Source organism: Physeter macrocephalus, chromosome 11 (assembly GCF_002837175.3).
Source record: "Physeter macrocephalus isolate SW-GA chromosome 11, ASM283717v5, whole genome shotgun sequence".
Lineage (NCBI taxonomy): Eukaryota > Metazoa > Chordata > Mammalia > Artiodactyla > Physeteridae > Physeter > Physeter macrocephalus.
In genome coordinates this window covers 103091509-103112009 of record NC_041224.1, presented here as the reverse complement: position 1 = coordinate 103112009, position 20501 = coordinate 103091509, and the positions used below count along the sequence as shown (strand labels likewise).

The window sequence follows — 20501 nt, the reverse complement described above, 5'->3', positions numbered from 1 at the left end:
TATTGTTGTGGACAAGACTAAAGGATCTATTAACCATCGTTATTGTGCATCCTCTGTATGATTTGATTTACCAGGTGGAAGTACTGGACTTCCTTATTCTAATTTCCTTTAGAGAAATAAATATGATTATTTAGCCAAGGGGATCCCTTTTTTCTTTCAGGTGGCCAAGAGGTATCTGTTTGTGTCTGTGTGTGTGAGAGGGAGGGTAGGTATGGGTGTGTGTGGCTGATTTGAGCTGTTTCAATATCCAGCAATGGTGGAGGCAGAGAGAGAATGGAGTGTGGGAGTGCAAAAGTATGAATGCCAACATTCTAACAAGCCAGAGAATGCTCCAAGATTCCTAGGTGGGGCCTAGAAATTCAAGGGAAAGGAGGCACCTATGGACAGAAAGTTCTGGAAGAAGTCTGGCACTAGAAGGGAAGACCTGTTAGAGGAATGGAGGAACACTGGAGAAGAGAAAACACCTTAGCCTAGTACCTTTTGTACACAGCAGCAGAATAGTATAGTATGCTAGAAAGTAGTAGTACTGAGTGACTGTAAAATCAATATAAAATTAAAAAAAAAATTCTGGAAACACATGACAATCTCTTGAGTCTGTATTGCTCTGGAGAAATGTAGTCATTTCATATTTAGATTTCTTTCAGTTAGCATCTTTTACTTAACCTTAAGTCTCTCTATATTATCTTTTTTTTTTCCTTACTTTATTTGCACTCACAACTCTGCTAAAATAAATTGGTACCTGGAACTATATAGGTGTTGTTTGTCTTTCACCATGGCCAGTTCTAAATAAGCAATAAATGAAAAAAACCCCTATATGCCCAGACCTTGATTTGAAAGATATCTTGAAGATGTACAATATGCTAAACTAGGGAAAATCTTGGGAATAATCAGCACAATACATTTTGCTCTCCATTATAATCAGTTTTTCAGCCTCTATGTCAATAACACTTTTTCTCCTTTTTCACAATGCTTTACAACTTAAATAATTTAATACAACAGTTGTTATATTTTTATTGCAAGCTTATAAAACTGGAACCATAAATCTTTTCTATGCAATATATTACCAAAAAGTGACACTGGAGAAGGGGAACTGATGATTACTAAAACTGTAATTCAATCTTCAAGTTCTCAAGATGTCATAAAAATGGCTTCTGCTTTACTTGCATATGGCAGATACTATCAGGATGCCCCAAATGAACTCTCTCTGGGTGTTCAGTCTCTCCTTTGGCATTATTTTATATACAATAAAAAGAAAAATGGGACTTCACCTTGCAAGTGCAACTGTGATTCAAGCCCAGTAGTTCTTTTGTGAAATAGGATTTTCTTTTATGAAGTTTCATTTTTGAATTAATTTTGATATCAGTGCCTGTCAGGCTGTGGAAATTGAGCTGAACAAAGTGAGTCTATTCCTATTTGAGCTGACATGTAATTAGAAAAAATGCAGAGTCTGTACTGTGCTATAGAAAATTAAACTCATCATGCCACATATTGTCAATCTGGTTAAAAGTATAGATGTGATAAATAGCAACATTCTATAAATGCCTAATCTTGCATATATTTAAAAATTTACCACTTTCACCCTGCCATATTAGTTGTCAGGGAATAATTTTCTAGTTCCAATTGCTGCTATGATCTAAAAGGTCTGTAAATTAATAACAGATTTCTATAGTATTTACTATCAATGTTCCACAAAACTTAGGACTCTAGTATGGAAGGAAATGTATTCCTTTTAGGAAAAGATGATGGTTAGTTATTTGTACATTCTTGCCAGTTATTGTCATTCAGTGGACTTTTAACGTCTGTACTCTCTTCAGTGTAAGACCAAGAAACATCAAATTCTCCAAACCTCTTAATATGTCCAACATTCAGTTAATTTACAGCCTATGGTGTGAATGAAATGGATGAACTTTTGCCTGTTAAAAATGATACTTTGCCTCTGCATTAAGGCACTACAGCAATACTTTACAAAATTCTTTTGAAATCACAGGATGAGAATAAATTAAGTGGAAGAATTGAACTTTCATAGTATGGCTGCTGAGGGATCAACACATACAGTTGAAAAGTGAAATTTCCATTGATTTCCCAGCCTGAGAGAGTGCAGGCAGCACCGTGTGAGTTTCTGCATTTTGTCTCTCAGTGAATGCAATGCTGACCCATTCCATGAGGGGTGAAAGGTCACAGACACTAGGTGAGTGGTGTTTAATTTTCACCACAACTGAGTCTGCTAATCGTGTAACATTAGGGTGAATTATGGTGATTATAGCTGGCTGAACATGGAGAGATTAAACAATAACAACAGCACAACCACAGCTGTGTTGGCAGTGATGAAAAGATGGTGCTTTCATGGCCCCATACCAGTGGGTTTGATTGGGATTCTGGAAACCTTTGGTGAAAGACACCTTACCCTCTCCAGGCTAGCTTTTTCCTAAACCACCTCTATAATAAGCAGAGTTACAATAACCCATTTTAACAGTTTTTAGTAATGGAAAGGGCTCAGAACATTCTCCTCCAGAATGCTGAAGTCTCATTAGTCTACAGGGTAAACATGCATTCCAGAGTCACTGCTTTCTAGCAAGTTTTCACTTTTTACAGCTGTTAGCTTATGCACCCTACATGGATTTTTTTTTCCTTAAAAAAAATTTTTTTTTGGAGTATAGTTGATTTACAGTGTTGTGTCAGTTTCAGATGTACAGCAAAGTGAATCAGTTATACATATATCCACTTAAAATTTTTTTTAATTTAATTTTTATTTTATATTGGCGTATAATTGATTTACAATGTTGTATTCTCTTTTTGAGGTTTTAAAAAAATTTTTATTGGGGTATAGTTTATTTACAATGCTGTATTAGTTTCAGGTGTACAGCAAAGTGAATCAGTTATACATATACATATATCCACTCTTTTTTAGATTCTTTTCCCATATAGGTCATTACAGAGTTTTGAGTTGAGTTCCCTGTGCTATATGGTAGGTCCTTATTAGTTATCTATTTTATATATAGTAGTGTGTATATGTCAATCCCAATCTCCAGATTTATCCCTCCCACCCCTTTTCCCCCCAGGTAACCATAAGTTTGTTTTCTACATCTGTGACTCTATTTCTGTTTTATGAATAAGTTCATTTGTACCATTTTTTTAGATTCCACATGTAAGTGATATCATATTTGTCTTTCTCTGTCTGACTTACTTCACTCAGTATGACAATCTCTAGGTCCATCCATGTTGCTGCAAATGGCATTATTTTGTTCTTTTTTATGGCTGAGTAATGTTCCATTGTATATATATACCACATCTTTATCCATTCCTCTGTTGATGGACATTTAGGTTGCTTCCATGTCCTGGCTATTGTAAATAGTGCTGCAATGAACACTGGGTGCGCCCTACATGGATTTTTAATTTTTGTGGTCTCATTTTTCTCTTCTTCATATGTGGCCCCTGTAATGGATTCCATTTTCCCTATGAAATTTTGAGGAATAATAAAGAAGAGGCTATTCCTGGGTGTTTTTAAATTTAAGAAAAATTGCTTGCATGTTTTAAAATTTAAAAAGTCTAACACTGGATATAGAATGAAGTAAAGAGCAGCTAACTTCTGTAGTTTGTCCCTGATGTTTGGATAGTCTGCTTTTCACATACTGGGGCAGAAAAAGCTCAGTAGTGTGGTCCATTTCCACCAGGTTGAAATGCTCTGCATTACGAGTTGTTTTCTTGAACGAAGAGAAGCAGAGATACCTAGAAGCCAGGAATTGGGAAATTGAGTCACCATCAGCTCCAAAGTTTACCTTTAGGGTTGACTTTTGGTTTTTAGGGAACACTTATTAACTTAGTTCTTCAAATATGCAAATGAAGATGTAGTTTGTTTTTAAAAATTATATATATGTATATATCTGTGTAGGCTTCAACCATATTTATAAACTAAAGGTAGCACACTGAATTTTACCAGGAAATCCAAAAGTAGTCCTGGTTGACAAAGTAAATGAAGTGGTACAGGTATTCTGTGCAAATAATGTTATAAAGCAATAGTCTCCTATGTTCCAACTAAGGCATCTGGATAGTTTTTAAAGATTTTTTTTCTTCTTAAAATATGATGTAATGATCCAATGTGGAGGAAATGAAGGTGGCAAAATCTACAACAAAATCTGAATCGTGAAGAAAAAGTTCAAAACTCTTTGGCACAGTTCAGTAGAGGCAGCATCAAGTGCTTTTTAAAATACTATGTTGGGCTTCCCTGGTGGCGCAGTGGTTGCGCGTCCGCCTGCCGATGCAGGGTAACCGGGTTCGCTCCCCGGTCTGGGAGGATCCCACATGCCGCGGAGCGGCTGGGCCCGTGAGCCATGGCCGCTGGGCCTGCGCGTCCGGAGCCTGTGCTCCGCAACGGGAGAGGCCGCAGCAGAGGGAGGCCCGCATACCACAAAATAAAATAAAATAAAATAAAATACTATGTTGTCAAGCCCAGCTGCTATGAAGTTGGAATGATTCCAAAGTACAGCCTAGGTGATTTATCTTGTATAGTAGTAGCCCACCTATTCTGGCTGGTTTGATGTTAGCTTGTTGAAGCAGTTCTGGGTTAAAAAGTGCTGGAGCAGAAAGTTTATGTTAAACTTGCAGCTGATATGAAAATATTTATATTGTAAAGTATAAATATTAGGCAAATGGCTAATTAAATGCATAGGTCTTTGATTCCTGATCCACAAGAGATAATGATAATACTAACCATAATAATAACCAAAGCTAACATTATTTACTATAGGTAGGCATTGTATTATGTGCATTGCATTCACTGTCTCATTTATTCCTCACAACATTCAAAGGTTGTCTTTTGTTATTACCTCTATTTTACAGTTGAATAAATTGAGGCTTACAGAAGTTAAATACCCAGGCTTTCTGAATTGGGTGAAAATTTGGGCTCTACCGAATTTCAGAAACATTCTGGGATAACAAATTGAATCATCCTGCTCTTCTGTGATTATTGGCTCTTAGCAGTGCCACAACTTTAGGAATCAATATAGTGCATGAGTTCTACAAATGTGCCTCTTAATAAGTTAATAAAACAGAGATATTCTCATTGCCTCTCCATCAAAGTTTCAGGGAAAAAATGAGAATATTAAATGCAGTAGGATAGAGAAGATGTGCTCCATTTGCTCTGCAATGATAATCTTTTACAAAAGAGGATTTTTATTAATTCTTTGCCTTCTGGGGATATTATAATTTTCTAGAATATAGGAACTGCCTTAAGCACAGTAATTTGCTGAGCTAGACTGAATCTCAAACTGTTTCAAATGAGCTGATAAACAGCTGCATAATTAGCCATTATTAGATCAAGTCTGTATGTTACTGATATCCAGATGAACAAACCAATGGATAGGCAAATTGTAGATATAGTTTTAAAAACTAATAGCCTGTGTTATATTTTTACATGCTTTGTAACTAGTCCTTTAAAGAATTAGAAACCACATTTCATTTGCCTCTTTTTAAAAACAGAAATTTAGATTATTCTATCAAATAAATCCTTAGAGACTTAATCATTAAACACGTACTTCCACATATGAATAATGAAGGATTTGTGTGTTGAATGCTGCTCATGCTTTAAAAATGAATAGGTGGTGGGATTTTTCTTTTCAATTAAAACTTGCCTCAAATCTATTGCTTGCATGGGTAATGCTCTTTCATCCCCCTTTTGAGTTCTGGTTCAATTTCAGAGTACAAAATACATTTGGCCCTGATTATGAAAATAACAGGTTTTGCATGCTCAAACCAGAAAAGGAAAATATAGTCAGTTTTTATGATTAAACACACACACCTTATTCAAATGGCTAACATTCAGTCCAAAATGTATCCATGTTACAGTTAAGCCTCTCTTTCCTCTCATTTTTCATTTTTCGAGAACTTGACACTGGATCATAAAATGTTGCTCTGGGCTGGAATTCGTCATGCAGGGTTACAGCCTAGGAGTAAGGCTTTTTTTTGTTTTTTTTTTCCAATATTAAAATCAGCTCAGCAGTTTTGAGGATCAAATAAAGAGAAAATGCAGAAAGCAAAACTTTCTAAGCTGTTTTAATTAAACATAATTGTAGTTTATGTTGTGAACTCAGGGGACACAAAGCAAAACAGGTAAATGTGTTAAATCAACTTTGAACAGAAAGAACTGCAGCAGCAACTCTCTTGAAGACCTCTAAAACTAGAGAGTTGTTATTTTGTCTTAAATGGTTTAGGTGTCTTCCTGTCTGGGGGGCAGAACCAGAATTTCTTGAGGTTCTTTGCAGATCAATGATTCTGTGATTATTTCTATCAGTATTTCAGATGCCAGTAATAAACTGTAAGCTGCCAGTTTGAAACTGCAACAGGCATAAGGCCATGTGTGAGCCTAGTTGGGGAATGGATTTGTTGCTAAATTTAAAAAAAGCATTTTGACCTTTGACGATTTTAACAGCCTCCAAAATTTCTATGCCTTTCTTATGCTTCCTGTTATCAGTGATCCTCAATTTTATGCCAACAAATAGCCTTAGGTAAAATTTTATTGTTGTTGGGTTCAAGTTCTGCTCTTATTACAATGATTATTTATCCATAGTCTGATATATATATATATCATATATATATGATATATATATATTTTTTTAGTTTCAGCCTTGGATCCCTATTAATGTTCTTATATTTACATTTCTTCAACTAGTCCTTTTATTTTGTAAATTGGCATGTATTTTATTTGTGTATTTACATGGTTCTAGAAATAGAACATTTATATCCTTAAAGTCATAAGGCCACCTGAACTGCAAATCCAATGAGGAGTGCCACTTTCTCTTTCTAAAGGTGTGTCAGCTGAACTCAAGTCACAAAGAGAAAATAAGACTTTTGCTTCATAAAGTATCAGCATAATTGCTTTGGTGTTTTCAAAGGCATTAGAAAAGTTTTCAACTATTTTAGAATGTTCTGACTTTGTCAGGAACATTTTGCTATTGAGTATATGATAGGAAATCTTGTCTGTATATTTTATAACTTTTTGTACTTAACTCATAAAAATGACATGGGTATTCTCCTAAGTCCGAGATACCTCATTAGGATTTTATTAATGAGCCTTTTAAAGACATTCCCTCCCTAAAAAGGAAATTCTATTTTATTCAGAATAAATGGAGCTACACACATATAGATCTGAGTTGATTTAAGGCTCTAAAGCAAAAAAATTAAGCAGATTTCAAATTTGGAGCAATATACTATCACAGCCCCAGAATAAGAATATTACATCTAATTTGATTATACTATCACAACATGTAATGCTACACATATTTTCAGGGTGAAGTAAATATTATTCCAGAAATCTGGTTCATTACTGGGCTGCAGTGTAATGCATAACTAAAATAGGTTAGGGAAAAAGTTTCACTAAAATTTATTTTAATTCCTTGCTTTTCGTGCATATTTCATCACTGACATTATTGTATTAAAACAAACCACAGTATTGCTGTTAATGAGAGACACAAAACAGCTTGTCTGACATTTGATTCCTATACAAACTTTGAGGTCAAAAACTATTTTTTGCAAATGTATTAACTTTAGTGGATATTGTATACTTGAGCTAGGCTTTGATCTGAAAGTATTCTGAAAAGCCTTTATGATGGGTAATATGTGTATTGTTACATTAAAACACTCAGGAAACCAACTGAACATATTGTTGGCCAAAAAGTTTGTTCGGGTTTTTTGTAACATCTTATGGAAAAACCCGAACAAATTTTTTGGCCAACCCAAATACAATTGACAGTGCTATAATCAAAGAAGGAGAAAAGATCCCCAACCATTTAAGTAATTTATTTCCTTAAAAATGTGGACAGAAAACATTGCAAAATAAACTCTCAAAAGTTAACAGACTATGATCATAACTGTCATTTATTTCTGACTTGTATGAGGAAATAAGTAAAAACTACATGCAAAAGAATATGTGAACCTAAATTCTGATGAGCAAGTTTCACAGTAGATAATTTTCCAGCTTTTGGGTTTCTGCCATCAAAATAGAGTTAATAATTAGAATCAGAGGCCATGAATCACCAAGAAAGATCAATGGACAGCTTCCAGAGAGAGAGAACACATACGACTATAGACATCTGGTCTAGAAACAATGGAATGTGTGCAAGATGTTTGCACCAGCAAATAAGGGCTATTAAAGGGTGGATGTGATTTTTGTTTTAATTAGTTTACTAAAATCAGTAGTGGGGATAATTATTATTTAAGTTTAAGCTTTGCTACCATTATACTAACTTCATTAGTTCTATTAAAATATTTCTGTTGAAGCATGGAGGTTCCTCAAAAAATTAAACATACAATTACCATTGATCCAGCAATTCCATTTCTGGGTATACACACTAAAGAATGGAAAGCAGAGACTCAAACAGCTGTTTGTACACCAATGTTCATTGCAGCATTATGCATAATAACCAAAGGTGAAAACAACTCAAATATTCATCAGCGGATGAATGAATAAACAGAATGTGGTATATACATACAATTAAATATTATTTAGCCTTTAAAAGAAATGAAATTCTGATACATGCTACAGTATGGATAAAACTTGAAGATATTATGCTAAGTGAAATAAGCCACACACAAAAGGAGAGAAATTGTATAATTTCACTTATAAGTGGTACCTAGAATGGTTAAATTCAGAGAGACAGAAGGTAGAGTAGTGGTTACCAGGGAGCTGGAGGGAGGGAGGAATGGGGAATTATTGTTTAATAAAATCAGAATTTCAGTTTGGGTTGATGAAGAAGTTTTGAAGATGGATAGTGGTGATGATTGCCCAGCAATAGGAATAGCAATAGGAATTAATGCACTTAATGCCACTGAACTGTACATTTAAAAATGGTAAAATGGTAAATTTTATTTTACCAAAATAAAAAATAAGAAAAAAATATTCACTAACAACAAAATCTCAGAAAGAGAAATTAAAGAAACAATCTCATTTGCCATCACATCGAAAAGAATAAAATACTCAGGAATAAACCTACCTAAGGAGGCAAAAGACCTGTACTCTGAAAACTATAAGATGCTGATGAAAGAAATCGAAGATGACACAAACAGATAGATGTACCATGTTCTTGGATTGGAAGAATCAATACTGTCAAAGTGACTATACAACCCAAGGCAATCTACAGATTCAGTGCAATCCCTGTCAAATTACCGATGGCATTTTTCACAGAACTAGAACAAAAAATTTTCAAATTGGTATGGAAACACAAAAGACCCCAAATAGCTAAAGCAATCCTGAGAAAGAAAAATGGAGCTGGAGGAATTGGGCTCCCTGACTTCAGACTATACTACAAAGCTACAGTCATCAAAACAGTATGGTACTGGCACAAAGAGATTTATAGATCATTGGAACAGGATAGAAAGTCCACAAATAAACCCATGCACTTATGGTCAATTAATTTATGACAGTGGAGGCTGAAAACTATAAGATGCTGATGAAAGAAATCGAAGATGACACAAACAGATAGATGTACCATGTTCTTGGATTGGAAGAATCAATACTGTCAAAGTGACTATACAACCCAAGGCAATCTACAGATTCAGTGCAATCCCTGTCAAATTACCGATGGCATTTTTCACAGAACTAGAACAAAAAATTTTCAAATTGGTATGGAAACACAAAAGACCCCAAATAGCTAAAGCAATCCTGAGAAAGAAAAATGGAGCTGGAGGAATTGGGCTCCCTGACTTCAGACTATACTACAAAGCTACAGTCATCAAAACAGTATGGTACTGGCACAAAGAGATTTATAGATCATTGGAACAGGATAGAAAGTCCACAAATAAACCCATGCACTTATGGTCAATTAATTTATGACAGTGGAGGCAAGAATATACAGTGGAGGAAAGACAGTCTCTTCAATAAGTGGTGCTGGGAAAACTGGACAGGTACATGAAAAAGAATGAAACTAGAACATTCTCTAACACCATACACAAAAATAAACTCAAAATGGGTTAAAGACCTAAATGTAAGACTGGATACTATAAACTCTTAGAGGAAAACATAGGCAAGAACACTCTAACATAAATCTCAGCAATATCTTTTTTTGATCCATCTCCTAGAGTAATAAAAATAAAAACACAAATAAACAAATGGGACCTAATTAAACTCAAAAGCTTTTGCACAGCAAAGGAAACCATAAACAAAATGAAAAGACAACCCATAGAATGGGAGAAAATGTTCACAAATGCGACCGACTGGTTAATCTCCAAAATTTAAACAGCTCATGCAGCTCAACATAAAAGAAACAAGCACCCAACCAAAAAATGGGCAGAAGATCTAAATAGACATTTCTCCAAAGAAGACATACAGATCTTCTGTATGAAATGTCTATTTAGATCTTCCAAGAGGCACATGAAAAGATGCTCAGCATTGCTAATTATTAGGGAAATGCAAATCAAAACTACAATGAGATATCATCTCACACCAGTCAGAATGGCCATCATCAAAAAGTCTACAAACAATAAATGCTGGAGAGGATGTGGAGAAAAGGGGGTGCTCCTACACTGTTGGTGGGAATGTAAATTGGTACAGCCACTATGGAAAACAGTATGCAGGTTCCTTAAAAAACTAAAAATAGAACTACCACATGATTCAGCAATCCCACTCCTGGGCATATATCTGGAGAAAACCATAGTTCGAAGGATACATGCACCCCAATGTTCATTGCAGCACTGTTTCCAATATGGAAACATGGAAGCAACCTAAATGTCCATCAACAGATGAATGGATAAAGAAGATGTGGTACATATATACAATGGACTATTACTCAGCCATTAACAAGAATGAAATAATGCCATTTGCAGGAACATGGATGGACCTGGAGATTATCATACTAAGTGAAGTAAGACAGAAAGACAGATATCATATGATATCACTAATATGCAGAATATAAAAATAATGATACAAATGAACTTATTTACAAAACAGAAACAGACTCACAGACTTGGAAAACAAACTTATAGTTGCCAAAGGGGAAGGGTGTCGGGGAGGGATAACTTGGGAGTTTGGGGTTGGCATATACACCCTACTATATTTAAAATAGACAACCAACAAAGACCCACTGTTTAGCACAGGGAACTCTGTTCAATATTCTGTAATAACCTAAATTGGAAAAGAATTTGAAAAAGAATACACGTATATGTATAACTGAATCACTTTGCTGTACACCTGAAACTAACAGAACATTGTTAATCAACTATACTCCAATATAAAATAAAAATTTAAAAATTCACATTGAATAACAAAAATTATGTCATATTCAAGCATCTTACACAGTGTGGTAGACCCCTGACATTTACAAAGATATTTGGGGACTTTTGTGAATCCCCAATTTTATATATTAAGGAATGTTTGTTCTGACTTTATTCTGACTTCTGGCTTTCTCCCTAGTTACTTTTGCATTGATAGTTCTTTCTGGTACATAGCCTCCTAACACAGAGGAAACAAATTCAACTTTCATTGACCTTTCTTCCCCATGGTGTGCAACTATTGCATTGGTTGGGAGATGAAATGGTTTCTCCCTAAAATAGTTTTCTTTTGTTCTTTGTAGAAGGTTTTGTGAATTCTTTCATGTTACACATCTGATCCAGAAACATTATTTTCCCAAATTACTTTGCTTCCTATTTATTTCTGTCAACAGCCTTAGCAGTTGGTCGTCTTTTTTGAGTCATTTTCTTCATAAACCTTCATGACAGTTACTGTTGAAAATAAGTAAAAAACAAAGCTGAACAGTAATGAGGTGCTAGATGGTGAGATGAATACTGGACAATCAGGTAGGTCCATTCACTGGTTAAGTGATGCATCTTAAAAGTATCTGTGATTCCAGTCCTTGCTTCAAAAAAACTACAAATCATTACTAAGATGGGTTCATATTTGCAAAGTCCTAAGAACAATGTCTCCTGTATAGTAAACATTATATAATTTTTAAATTAGAAAAATACACATTATAGGTCTTTGACATGTCCAAATCAACATATAAAGATAATCAGAGCTGAAAAATACCAAAGCTCAGTCTATTGCAGGACAGGCAAGGAGGAGCCACATCACTAAGAGCAGGTTAGAAGGTCTTCCTGACCAGAAATTCAAGGGCTAGAGGTAGTACAAAAGGAGGAAGTACAACACAAAGGGCAAGACTCTGAGGTCAGGTTTCTGATTGACCCATGAGGTAGATTAACTCTTCTTATGATTAATATCTTTCAGGTTCCATGGTACCCATACTGAGAAACCTGGTTTCAAACAAGTCTGGTTGAGTTAGTTGTATAAGATTCTAGGGGGTGTTGCTAGATTCATTCAGTAGATGCCTTAAGCATATGTACATGCTTGAAATTCAGTGGATTTCTTAGAGGTTATCTGAGAACAGTAAAAATCATTAACATTCAGTCTATGATTGCTGAGGATCTATGCATTTTTTCAATAACAATAATGATAGGGTAACAGTGGAAAGTTGGTCTATAGATGCTCTAAAAACCATATGAGGGGTTATTTTTAGAAGCTTTCCAAGGAGTTTCCGAAATCAGTTCTATCTTTTGATGGGTTCTTATAATTAAAAAGTTCCCTGGTAAGATAAGCCATGAAATCTTAGGAAGAGTAGAATCTACTAAGTGGACAAAAACTATTTAATTATAATGGTAACAGTGTTGTGAAGGTTTAGAGCTCTTTCCCTAAGCTGGAGTGCCACACATAAACTTCTGGTGTTTTGTCCTGTATTGTACAGTAATTTTTGTTGTGTGTTGACATTCCCTGGCTTCACTTCAGCTCCCTGTGCTAGCAGTGCCTGTCTAGAATAGATATTCCATAAATACTAGTTGAATGAATAGACTGGCAAGAAAGATGGTGCCAATTTCCTAATCTTTACTCAACTCTAAATAGTAGGAGCTGTCCTCTTTGTTCCTCTCAGACTGGCACCAAAAAAACTGTATTCTTTGTTTTTTTTCTGGGTAGTATGACCTTTTCAGAGAAGGAGGTCTCCACAATTAGACAAGCCACAAAATATAAACTGATTTAAACTGGAGATTTAGGGAAAAAGACCACCAAGAGTTGAAAAGGTTAAATATTTATCAGGAAAGGTAAGCTATGTCTTATAGAAGAAAGCCTTCCATGGAAACAGAAAAGGAATATACTGTCTTGCCAGCTTTTAATTCTTGGGAGGATAAATTTTAAAAATATATTATCCTTAGGAAAATAATGAGTACAACTGTAGAGATGAAAACATTTTCATCTTCATTTTATTAATTTACTTAAAAAATTTTGAGAGTGAATTAAGACATTATTTTCCCATTAAAGAATGTTTCCATTTTAAGCTTGGAGAAATATCAGGTTTTTCTTGCCACATGGTAAGTGATTCTTATAGTTACAGCCATTAGAAATTCCCCATCATTCCTGAGTAGGTAATTATTACTTGAAATAGCTCTTTCAGAGTGATTATTATGAAATGTACCTATCTTCTGTTGATGTGCTGCTTTAGCTCGTGTTAAAAGATTCTTAGGAACCTTTCTATCATTAATGAACAAATTTCATTTTACAGATACATCCATTAGTTGCCAAGAATAATTCTGATCTGATTAAAGGATAACCATGTAAGACCACTAATTCACATACTAAATGCTTAGGATTGTACATTGTTAAAGACCTTACGTCTCCAGACCCGTTATCTTTTTTCTCTTGGTAGAAGACAATACATGAGAGCCTTAAATAGTGGATGGATCCATCTGTCTAGACCAAAGGAAAAGAGGGCTAGTAAAAATAAATACACAGTTTGAGGAATCCTTCCACTCAAGGATCAATGTAGATATTATGAAATAACAAAATACCACAAATCTCTTTGAGATGGAAGGAAGCTCATTAAAAAGGAAAACATTTGGGACTTCCCTGGAGGTCCAGTGGTTAAGACTCCGTGCTTCCACTAAAGAGGACACAGTTCAATCCCTGGTCGGGGGAACTAAGAGCCCACATGCTGCGCAGCGCAGCCAGAAAACAAACATACAAAAATAAAATAAAACAAAACACCCATTCTTGGATGATTATGATCTCAAATGAGTTATTTAAGGAAACAAACATGACAAAATATTTCTTATATCTATGAAGTGTTTCTCAGAAGGATGAAAGTTGTTATAATTTTCATAATAGTTATTTTCTATGTCATTATGATCATAAATAGAATTTATGTTTGCATGAGGGGAAATAAATACTGGAGAGGCAGGCTGACTTTTAGGAAAATATATGTGTAATTGCAAACCCCTTGAAAGCAGAGACCTAATTCATCTCACTCCCTATCCTCAGAGCCTGAAGTTCATCCTGATAAATGTTGTTAATCAATAAATACTTGCAGAATGAATAACAAATTAATACATATCAAGTTTTCTGATCTCACTGGAGAATCTTAGTGGAGAATCCACAACCTACAAATATGCTGAATTCCAAAAGAATTTTGAGGCATATTGTTTGCAACTTAAAATACATTTCTCCACAGAAAAAGCTATTATGGATGGTACAGTGGTTGGCAGCCAGCTCATGAAAGTCACTTAATCTACAATGTAGCAGAAACATTATACATTTGAAATGAACAAGTAGCAGGAAAAAAAATACTGCAGCAATAAAAGCAAGATAGAAATAATAAAATTGAATAAAACCTTAAAATTTTCTTGTCCCTCAGTGCTTGAAGAGAAGCAGATTTAAGTACGAGAAGAAGAGATGTATGGAAGCTGTCATGGAGAGGCTTGTATTCTCGAGGAATTTAGAAGCTGATGGCTTTTAAAAAATTATGTAGAATTCCCCTTCAAAACATAATTCTGCTTATCCATGATAAAAGTCTTTGAATAACACTATTTTAACTCTTACCAGCTAAGATGAAAGTGCCTTTTAAAATTCAAAAATAGAATGATGAAAAGAGTAAAAGAAACAAACGTGAAGAAAAATCAAGTAAACGGAACAGCAACAACAGATATGAGAATATGGTAATATGAATTAATGTAGTACCCTCTGTGCTCAGGTACTGAGAATAAAAAAAAAAATGCATGAAACACAGTCCCTGCCCTCAAGAAACTTCAAGCGTAGTAAGGTGAGTCAAACTCATAAGCAACCAAGTGCAACAGTTGTGATAAAGACTGTGAAAAAGTAACTAGGCTATGTGGAGCCAAAAAAAAAAAAAAAAAAATGGGGGGGGCCAGAGCCTCCCGAAGGGAGGCACCACAAAGACTTGTGGTGAATCCTGAAGGAGGAGCAGGTGTTTTACAGGCAGAAGGAGAGAGCCAGAACAATCCAGGTTCTGGGAACACTGTGAGCAAATGAAAGGGCACCGAGTACAGAGGCTGAGAGGAGAGAAGGAATGTGCCAGGAGACAGAAATGGAGAGGGGTGAGCCAGGTGGGACTGTGGTCCCCCAAGCAGCCTGCCTTATCCTACAGATGACTGGACATCTGAGGAGGGATTTAAACAGGGGAATAACATCATCAAATGGGCATTTTATTTTTTTTAATTAAAAAAATTTTAATTTATTTTTTATTATTATTATTTTTTGGCTGTGCTGGGTCTTCGTTGCTGCACGCAGGCTTTCTCTAGTTGTGGCGAGTGGGGGCTACTCTTCATTGTGGTGCATGGGCTTCTCATTGTCGTGGCTTCTCTTGTTGCGGAGCATGGGCCCTAGGCGCGTGGGCTTCAGTAGTTGCAGCACGCGGGCTCAGTAGTTGTGGCTCGCGGTCCATAGAGCACAGTCTCAGTAGTTGTGGTGCACAGGCTTAGTTGCTCCACAGCATGTGGGATCTTCCTGGACCAGGGCTTGAACCCATGTCCCCTGAATTGGCAGGCAGATTGTTAACCACTGTGGCACCAGGGAAGTCCTCAAATGGGCATTTTAGAAAGATCACTCTGGCAGCATTATGGAGGATAGATTGGAGGTATGAAATACTGGTGGCAGGGAAACCTGATAGAAAACTGCAAGAGAATGAAACCTGGGAGTAAATAGCAGGGCTAATTATAGAGAGAGTTTGGAGAGCCATTTGGTCTGTTCTCATCCTCCTGAGGGCCTCAAATTCAGACACTTGATGTTGTCTCCTAATGAGGTTATCCACACTGTCATTGAGACTCATTTTCAGGATTGAACATTTAAAATACAAATTTGGCTACAAATTTTGTCACCTCATTTTAACACATTTAAAAATTTTAACATACTGGGAGGCTCAATAAATGGAAGGGTTCTGAGTCCCTCTCCATCTTGGAGAAGGCTGCTAAGTTGCTGTGTGTGGTTTGTGCACAGTCTTCTTGGTGATAAAGAATGGAAGGGATAGAGAAGAGATGCAAACTAGGAAGTTCCCATAACCAGCACCAATTTAGCTTTGTTGCAGTGGGGAGAGGAAAGTGTACATCCCTTTACTCACGAGTTGATGTTTGCAAGTTGGTTGTTCATAGCTGGGAAGTGTCTGAACTGCTGTTAAATAATTCTTTCTCTATCTACTTACAGTATAGATGGACGACGTCCTGGATTTAAAATATTTACTAAAAGGTATTATGCTTCTCTAAATTACTTTCCATTTTCCTGACCTAGAAGACTGACTTTGAGAAATGACCCAGAGTTAATTGTTTTTAGACTAAATTATTGAAAGTGACTTATTTCTCTTATATTTATGTCTCTGGTTCTATGCCTTTTTAATGCTCTACAAAAAAACATTATAATCTTCTGACAAAAAAATTTAAAAAGCATTTTGTAGTTGTTCAGCATAACGAATGAAATTTTCTTTTAATTTTTGCTTTCTAAACATATTTGATTAGCTATTGTTGAAAGGAGGACTAGACATGGGCAAAATTAGTTAGGGGCTATTTATTTCTAGGTAATTATAGCACAATCACTCTGATGAAAAAATGTAAATATCAATAGTAGATTTAAAGAGTTGCATTTCGAAGTTTTTAAAAAATATTCATTCATTAAATGCAGTTGGTTATTAGCACATTGCTAAGTGATTAAAATATACCTAAATGTAACAATGTTATCTGTCATTCACAAAAGGCCTATAAATCTAACATCTACAAAAATAAAAATATACCTTCAGAACAAAGTGGCATGGTTTTAAGGCCAAACTTGAGGGAAATAAAATATCACAATTTAGTCTTATATAAATTCAGCCTCTAAATAAATCTAATTTATGCCTTCTGAGCTCAGTTGTCCTTGACACATAGAAAACATATCTCTTTTCAGAAAAAAAACACTTCTTCCTTCTAGTGTATGATCTTTATCCATGTGGGAGAAAGTGATAAAAATAATAGAAGTATTACAGTATTAAGATGAAGGGAGAGGATCTTCATATTGTTTTTTTTTTTTTAATAAATTTTATTTATTTATTTATTTATTTTTGGCCGCATTGGATCTTCGTTGCTATGCACGGGCTTTCTCTAGTTGCTGTGAGCAGGGGCTACTCTTCGTTGTGGTGCACGGACTTCTCATTGTGGTAGCTTCTCTTGTTGTGGAGCACGGGCTCTAGGCACACAGGCTTCAGTAGTTGTGGTACACAGGCTTAGTAGTCGTGGCTCATGGGCTCTAGAGCACAGACTCAGTAGTTGTGGTGCACGGGCTTAGTTGCTCCACGGCATGTGGGATCTCCCCAGACCAGGGCTCGAACCCGTGTCCCCTGCATTGGCAGACAGATTCTTAACTACTGTGCCACCAGGGAAGTCCCTTCATATTTTTAAAGTGAGCCATTTCACAACAAGCCAAGGACACAGACAAGCTCTTTGTCTTTTGAAACATTTGACTTTATGTCCGATGCTCTAAGCCTCTGGATAAGGATCACTTCTTTCCTCCTCCTCTGCTTCTGCACTGGACATCCTCTAGGTAGCTTGGGTACTGAGGGGACCAAGCAAAAGAGGCCACGGACTATATGCTAATTAGTTGTTTAGGTCTGACACAATTAGTAGTTTAGATCTAAGGATCTTCAAGGAATCATTTTCCTTTCTTCTTATTGCAGGATCAAGCTGAGTAAGACTCTGATAGTTGATATTGAAACATAATTATATCATGCAGAGATAAAGTTGTACACAAATATTTATTGACAGAATGCATTAGTAACCCCAAGATCCAGATCCTTCTTTCAATATTTGAATTGGTATTGATCAGTAGTAATTTTTAGCACACTTTAAAGAGTTTAAACTATTTCCCTCATCAGGTTAGTTTCTTTTTTTTTTTTTTTTTTTTTTTAGGTTAGTTTCTTGATCTAGAATTCCTGTATGAAAGTTGCCCTAGGAATGGTCATCTATGAAGCATAGAACTCCCCATGAAGGAAATTCTGGTCCTCTTTTATGTTTAAATATGTTCTCTTCACCCGACATTTCTAGGGCGGGGCGGGAATTGTTACTCTCAGGTATGCTGCCTTGCTTAGCTTTTGGCATTTTTTTTTTGCCGAGACACACTCATAGCTCCCTTAACAGGAAAAATGAAGTGATTAGTTATAGTATCCCACGCCTCACTAATGTGTGACTCAAATTTTGTGGCATAAATTTTCAAGCAGTAGTTTCATTTTTTTCCTCTGCTGTTGTTTAAAAAATTGGGGTCATTACTTCTTATTCAAGTTAGAGAAAAAAACCAGAAAGGTCTTATCTGCAGAACAATTCACATAGAATCTCTTAATATATTGCCTCTACTTTTGCAACAGACTCAAAAAATCAGAGTCTCTACAATGGTTGCAGTGAAGCAAGCAGTCTCCTGAGTATAGAAGCAGTATAATACTGCTTCTATCAGCTGACCTTCCTTCTTTTACTTCTTTCATATGATAATGATTGACTAGAACCTGACAAGAGGAAGTTGTGGTTTTATGATGATCATTCTGCAAGTATATATTAAACATCTGTCCATCATGGTGGGAAGGACTAACTTACTTTTGGGTATTCAACTCACTGGGTATTTTAAACGTCAGGTTATTCTTAACACAAAAGTACAGAGGCTGGGACTTCCCTGGTGGCGCAGTGGTTAAGAAGCTACCTGCTGGGCTTCCCTGGTGGCGCAGTGGTTGAGAGCCCACCTGCCGATGCAGGGGACACGGGTTCGTGCCCCGGTCCGGGAAGATCCCACATGCCGCGGAGCGGCTGGGCCCGTGAGCCATGGCCGCTGAACCTGTGCGTCCGGAGTCTGTGCTCCGCAACGGGAGAGGCCCCAGCAGTAACAACAGGCCCGTGTACCGCAAAAAAAAAAAAAAAAAAAAAAGAAGCTACCTGCCAACGCAGGGGACACGGGTTCGATCCCTGGTCCAGGAAGATCCCACACGCTGCGGAGCAACTAAGCCCACACACCAAAACTACTGAGCCTGCGCTCTAGAACCTGCAAGCCACAGCTACTGAGCCCGTGTACCACAACTACTGAAGCCCGCACGCCTAGAGCCCATGCTCTGAAACAAGAGAAGCCACTGCAAGGAGAAGCCCACGCACCACAATGAAGAGTAGCCCCCTCTTGCTGCAACTAGAGAAAGCCTGCACGCAGCAACGAAGACCCAATGCAGCCAAAAATAAAATAAATTTATTAAAAAAAAAAAAAGTACAGAGGCTAACGTGACAAAAGTAGTTCCAAGTTTTAAGATTTATCTCATGATTCACATTCACTGGCCTCAGCCCATCTTTACATCAAAAAAATCTGATACTAAGTATGGATTCTAGATTCTGAAGCCTACGAATTGTGAATAAAATCTGAACTATGGAAAACAGAACAACTTTCTAAAATGTTACTATTTACCAGAGACATTTGCACTCAGATCTTTCCTCTAATTAGATCCTTTCTTGTGTTCTAGCAGTTCCCCAGTGTTATGGCTGGGAGGAAGCCAATTTCAAGGATCTATTGCACAAAGAACTATTTACTGAGACATATGCAATGCTTTCGCTATGAAATAAACAGGAGTTACATGACTTTACTAAAGGTTTTGACAGTAAGAAATGAGACTTACTTGTCTTTAGCACTCTCACTATGGAATGCAGTGGCAATACCTTTGCTACTTATTATAGTGCAATTCCTCCCATCGTTTTGAGAACCCATAATATTCTTAATTTAGTCTCACATTTCACCTTTACATATATGCTTTTATATTGTCTTCCAAAAGATGAAAATCTGTTACCTTATATGTTTTTAAAATGATGCACAAGTCTCCTATATTTTACCAATGACAGTGTAATTCTCTCTGTCTGCCAGGTTGCAAACAGTTATTTTGACTCTTTCCCCTACTTCACAAAATTCTGGCAGCTTGTCTTTGACTAATTTCCTCAAATATAGATCCTACTTTAGGTCTTTCATCCTCTTACCTCTCCCAGGGCAGTCATTCTCAAACTTCAGTGTGCATATTAAAAAATACACAGGAAACTCATATAACATTCAGATTCTTGATCCTAGTCTTAGATGACACTCAGCAAGTCTTAGGAAAGGCACAGGAAACTGGATTTTAATAAATCACTTAAATATAATCCATTGCCCAGATTTTGAGAAATTTTATTCTACAGTCTTATCTATTTTGTGTCTTATAAACCATTTC

The 20501-nt window shown here is 36.2% G+C and overlaps 2 long non-coding RNA genes across 3 annotated transcripts in view; one reads left to right on the top strand and one right to left on the bottom strand.

Moving 5' to 3' along the window:
- LOC114487114 (uncharacterized) overlaps positions 1-20501 on the bottom strand; it is a 183947-nt gene that overhangs the window by 19195 nt on the left and 144251 nt on the right. The gene's annotated exons all lie outside the window — the stretch shown is intronic.
- The window catches only part of LOC112067407 (uncharacterized), a 155997-nt gene that overhangs the window by 111602 nt on the left and 23894 nt on the right, over positions 1-20501 (top strand). The window contains exon 3 of one of the 2 annotated variants that reach the window (XR_008618627.1): positions 16463-16504. The exons of the other annotated variant lie outside the window; for it this stretch is intronic. This is a non-coding gene — a long non-coding RNA (uncharacterized lncRNA). The remainder of the gene's footprint in view (positions 1-16462; positions 16505-20501) is intronic. 2 annotated transcript variants of the gene reach the window in all.